Below are 6,171 nucleotides of genomic sequence, written 5' to 3'. Positions count from 1 at the left end.
CCAGTGTGGAATCCAAGCAGGAAGGGTAATGCATCAGGGATATAAGTACCAGTTCTACTCCAAAGGGACCCTCCAGCCATTTTTGCCATTTCGATTTCCCTATTATGAGTCTCCAGTACACTTATTACAAAGTGAGGACTCCCGTTTCCCACAGTGTCTTTCTGCTTTCTTAGAGGGATGGAATCCCATAGCCTCCACGTCACCAGGGTCAGAGACTAACACTGAAAGCCTTGTCCACCATTGCTGGCAGTCTCCCTAGCCTGTAAAACCCACCAGGCAGGTCTGTCTGGCCTCTTGGAAAGCAGTTCAGGGGCAAGAATTTCTACCCCACAATCTGCTGATGTTGAACTTGAAAGAGGCCTGCACAGGGCTGGGCTGTTCTTCACCTTTCTCAGCATTGAACTTCCTGATGCCCCCACACTGGTCCTGGAGGCCAGGGTTCAGGAAGCAGTTGACTGCATTCTGGTACACAAACCCAGATAGATCACAAGTACAATGAAGTTCAGCCACTTTCAGCCAGGCTCTGGTTGAAAAGGGAAAATTGGACTGAACTTCTGATCCTCCTGTCTCCAACTCCTGCCAGATTTATATCGGGCTGCTAGGTAAGCACGCTGTCAGAAGTTCAAGGCCATTCTCCATTACACACACAAGTTCTTCTGTATTTTCTGTAATTTGAGGCCAGCCTGCTACTTGAGACCTGGGATTTGTCAGAAAAAAAGAAAAGAAAAGAAAAAAGAAAAAGCCTCAAAGAGAGAGAGAGAGAGACAGAGAGAGAGAGACAGAGAGAGACAGAGAGAGAGACAGAGAGAGAGAGACAGAGAGACAGAGGCAGGAGAGACAGAGACAGGGGGATCTCTATGAGCTTAAGATCACATAGTGAGTTCTAGGCTACATAGTGAAATTCTCTCAAATGAAAACCACAATAAACCAAGATATTATTAACTTGCAAAAAGCTTTTGAAATGTTTACATGGGGCTTTGACCACCACAGGGGCATGGGCAGTATCAAGGCTGGTTCTTTGTCTTTTGCGATGTCTTCATTAGTCCCCCTTCCTTTGAGATCAGCACCAGTCACCCCCAAGGGAACTGGTTGACATCATTCCTCGTGAATCTCCTAGCCAAGTTTCAAACCCAACAGGCTTTAAAGTGGAGACCTGACTACAAACACGTGGAGATTTTGTTTTATTTATCTTGCTGAGCATGTTTGGGCCCTTGGGGATTATTATTTAAACATTTCCCCCTTAATCGGACAAAGGGGGAGATGAGAAGATGTTGTGTTTGTTTTTCTCATAGGAAACAGCAGGGCCTGGAGAAGTCATGGGATTGCAGGCCCGCTGTCTCTCACCAGCGGCTGTGCCAGTGACATCAATCCCCTGGACCCCCAGTAAAAACCCAGGTGCACAAACAATCACAAAGTCAGAAAAGCCAGCCAGTAAAAACTCTTGCAGGAAACCCCGCCCCTGCTCTGGAGCGCCTATGGTTGGGACTTTCTGGCTGCCTGGAATAAATTGTCTACCCAGCCAGTCAAAGCCCAGGGGTGTCCAACCCCACCCCATTCACAGAGGGGAGCCGATTCCTAGAGAGGGGACAGTACAGAACAACCCCCAGCACCCCCTTTTTTCATATCACTGGAAGTGAACCCAGAGTCTCATGCGCGCTAGACAAGTGCTCTGTCCCTGAGCTCCGTGCCCAGCCCTTCCCCCACATTTTTACACTGAAAAATGTCAAGCCTGTAGGAATGCCCTGTGCAAACTCATTTCCATTTACAACTGTTGACAAGACACACACTTCCTTCACCCTTCCTCTCTCTTCCTGTCTGACTCAGGACACTTCACCCTCGCTCCCACCCCAGCCCTGCCCCCCAGCCTGCGTTGCCTTTTGCGCAACCTCATCACCACTATAAAAAATTGAACTTCTTTAAAAGAATAAAGAAAAGTTATTTTTCCTAGGCTTGGTGATGTACACCTTTAATCCCAGCACTCTAGGGGCAGAAGAAGCAGGAACTTTCTGAGTTCCAGGTCATCCAGACATCACAAGTTCCAGGACAGCCAAAGTTACATAGTGAGATCCTGTCTTAAACTTTTTTTCTTTTTTTTCTTTTTTTCTTTATTTGGGATAAGAGGTATATATATATGTGTGTGTGTGTGTGTGTGTGTAGAGGCATATGTATGTGTGTGTGTGTGTGTGTGTGTGTGTGTGTGTGTGTGCCACAGTGGTCTCATGGGCGGCAATTCTCTCCTTTTACTGTTACCAGATTTGGGGACACAGACTGTACTCCAACAAATCAGATTCAATCCTCTGCCAGTGATAAGGCATTTAAAGCTGCCCAATTAACATCAAAAGACAGAAAATGATATTTATTCTACATGACGGTGGTGGGTAGAGGGACAAAGAGATTCAGGGGTTCCAGGTTTATCTTAGGGGCCATGATAAGAGGTTCAGGACTATACAGCTAAGCAGTGTGGGTCAAGCTATGGCCCCACACACGATCCAACACTGTCTCTTCTCTAAGGTAGGCTGACAAGTTATGAACGTCTGTCCTGGAGAGAAATGTCTCCTCTGGTCAGCCCAGGCTTTGAGTTTTCTCTCCTCCCAAAGTGAGATTCCTGGCACAATTCTAGTGTCTTGGGATCCACTGTTCCTATAGTCCTACAGTCAAAGTGAAGGACCCCAGCCTCAATTTAGAATATCTGCATCCTGTCGGGTGGTGGCGGCAGTGCACACCTTTAGTCCCAGCACTCTGACGCAGGCGGATCTCTGTGAGTTCAAGAGCAGCCTGGTCTACAGAGAAAGTTCTAGTACAGTCAGGACTATATAGAGAAACTCTGTTTCAAAAAAAAAAAAAGCAAGAAAGAAAAAGAAAAAATCAATCAATTAGAAATATCTGCATCCCTGGCAGATATAGATCCTGGGAATCAGACCCTGGGTTGTCAGACTTAGCAGTATGCCCCTTTACCCCCTGCTCAAGCCAACTCACTGGTCCAGAGATTTAATGTCTGTGCACTATTGCTATTTAATATGCATCACATGCTACTAGTTGCCCTTATTACAGAGATTATAACAGTGTGTGCTATGCGGTGCTCCATGTGTGCATCTGTGTGGCACCAGGGGCAGAACCCGGGTCTTGTGCCTGTTAGCCAAAATGCTCTACCACTAAGCTCCAAGTCCCAGCCCCTGGACCGGGAGACTCAGGCAGCTCAGGCTGGCCTCGAACTTGAGATTCTCCTCACTTCTCCTAAGTGCTGGGACTACAGGCCTGTGCCACTGTGCCTGGATAGACTGCTTGATTTTAGATGCATAAGCCGGAAGTTTGCTAAATGCAAACTCCGTAGGAGCTACATGCCCTTAGTCCCCTTGAGCTGGCCTCAGTTCTCAGTCTCTGTTTGACTTTGTTTTTTCTCTCTCAGGACGCTGACATTTGTAAAGCAGCGTGGCCGGTTGTTCGGCAGACAGGCCTCAGTTTGTGTCTGTTTGCTTCCTGCCGAGTAGACCCAGGTGAAACCCAGGGGGCAGAACACTGCATAGGTGCCTTTGGCTGCTGTAAATCCAGGAAGCACGCGCTGTCTGTCTGTTCAGGGATGCCTGGCTAGGTCACTGCATTAAGCTAGTATCTCTAGATCTCTGTACAGAATCAGTACTGACTCAAGGACTTGTATTTTATCAGATGGGCTAAATGTAAAATATTACCACCTTTGTTTATTTTGTGCTCAAAGTTCCTCAGATCGGGTGACGGGTGCCTCTTCAAGCTGGTCTAGACTGGCTCCTTTGACATGTGTTCACCATTCTTTAGCAAATTTCAAGAGTCCAGCTTCTCCTGCCTTGCCCATCCCGGCCTGGAGTCAGTCCTTCTCCAGGGTCCAGGAGACCTTTGCCAGGAAGTAGATTTTAGAATGTAAGCGTTTTGCCTTTGCTGGGGCGTGGGAGGGTAGGAGTGGTAAAGCAGCTAGGCTCTTTAAGTGGTCAGAAAAGGTAAAAACAAAACAAAATAAAAACAAAAATACCAACATTTTGATTATTTATTTGTGTGTGTATGTGTGTTGTAAGCATGTGCATGTGTGTTTTTGTGTGCATGTGTTTGGGTGTATATGTGTGTTTGTGTGTACATGTGTGTTTGTGTGTGCATGTGTTTGGGTGTATGTGTTTGCATGTGCATGTATGCTTGTGCATGTATGTGTGTTCGTGTGTGCTTGTGTGCTTGCATGTGCATGTGGGTTTAGTTGTATGTTTGCATGTGCATGTATGTTTGTGTGTGCATGTGTGCTTAGGTCTGTCTGCATGTGCATGTATGTTTGTGTGTGCTTGTGTGTTTGCATATGTATGTGTGTTTCAGTATATGTGTTTGCATGTGCATGAATGTTTGTGTGTGCATGTGTGCTTGTGTGTTTGCATGTGCAGGCCAGAGGTCAGCATCAGGTGTTTTCCTCTATATACTGTATTTTTTTTTGAGATAGTCTCTCACTGAAAGTCAGGCTCATCTTGACAAGACTACATAGTCAGAGAATCCCAGGGCTCCTTCTGTCTCTGCCTCCTTGGCACTGGAATTCTAGCTGTGCCACTGTGCCTGGTTTCTCACCTGGGTGCCGGGGATTTGAACTCAGGTCCTTATGCTTACAAGTCAAGCACTTTACCAGCAGGCCCATATTCCTTGTCCTATCTTGCTCTATAGAGTTCTTTCTCTATCCCAAAACTTCCTCGTTCTCTAGCAAGCACAACTTCAGTGCTAGGGTACCACAGAATTTGCCCTCCCCTCCCCACCACCAACAAGTAAGGTCCTGGGTTCTAGCTCAGGAATTGTATCCTTAGAGGTTTTTCCAAGAAGGGCCTGAGATAGTTGTTTGCACCTTTACTCAGATCCAGATTCCACACGGATGAACGTATTATCCATTCCACACTATATTAATTCTCTGGTCCTGCACCCATGCTTGTTGATCTGTATGCCTTACATATAAAACTGATTTAAGACGCACTTGGAGTTGTGCACAGATTCCTGACCCTGGAGGGAACTGGTTAATTTAGGTGAAGACCCCATCCTTTCTCTCTTCTTTTTTTAAGTGCTGATCATTTATCTGTTCCTCTTAAACACTTTGGCTGGACTCAGAAATAGAAGCTCTCGGCAAGGACAGCCCACGTCTCTTGGCAATCTGTTCCTAGGGTTTTTCTTTGATTTCCTTCATTCTCTTGGCCAAAAGTTTAGTACATTCTGCAGCCTCCTCCTTGTTTTCCTTAGTGTGTAGTTACGTTGGTGTTTGTGCTGCAGGATGTGTGGGTAACAAGATGCCGGTCTGTGTGCTTTGGTGTTGAGTCTCTTACCCTCTTCGTCTAAGGGCTTCCAGACAACATGTTGGTGGACATCATCTTCTTTAGAGAGACCAGTGTTGGCAGATTTTTGCTAGCTTTTTTGGGTTCCAAGAGCAGAAGCACCCAGAAGCACTGTAGTCTCTCTCTCTCTCTTTTACAGGAACATTCAGATTGGCATCTGTCCACAAGGCATCCTGTGAATACACTGTGCTTCCTCTCTCCCGTTCTCCTTGGCTCACAACAAGAATACCCCATCCTCAACAGCAGGAGCTCTCTGCCATGGGTCAAGACTCTTCGCTTCACAGGAAAACCTTGCTTCTTGTTCCCACCACAGACTGGGAGCCGCTATTCACCCAGGGCATATCCAGGGCATCAGCCCTCTTTCTGGGACCATGTGTTTCTCATTGTCAACAAGTTCTGACAACAGTGGCTGGGAAGACTGTTCAGCTTCATCTAGACAGACCCATCAGCTGAAGAGGCACCAAGAAAAAGAGTGGGGTGTCTTCTCTCCCTCGTCCTTCAGTTCTGCTGGGGGAGGGGGGACAACCCAGGCTCCTACTTGGCCTAGGCAAGCATCCACCACTGAGTTGCACTCCAATCCACCATCACTATTGTCCACTGATTCTCAGGAAGCAGTGAGGAGTTAAAGGCTCTATTCCAATCATTTGAAGCAGCCCTTGTCTCTCTGGACCTGTCTTGCATGGTCTGAGAACAGAAAAGAACTATCATCCAGGACTTCATTTTTCCACGAGAGATAATTTTACCAGCATCTGGCACATAGTATGAGCTCATGCTTGTCGGAATTAATATCTCTACTTTACAGTGTTGAAACTGAGGTTCCCTCAAGGTCCAAATCAGGAGCAGAAGGAGGGGG

This window comes from Microtus ochrogaster, chromosome 15, assembly GCF_000317375.1.
Source record: "Microtus ochrogaster isolate Prairie Vole_2 chromosome 15, MicOch1.0, whole genome shotgun sequence".
NCBI lineage: Eukaryota > Metazoa > Chordata > Mammalia > Rodentia > Cricetidae > Microtus > Microtus ochrogaster.
Note: the sequence above shows the minus strand (reverse complement) of the source record.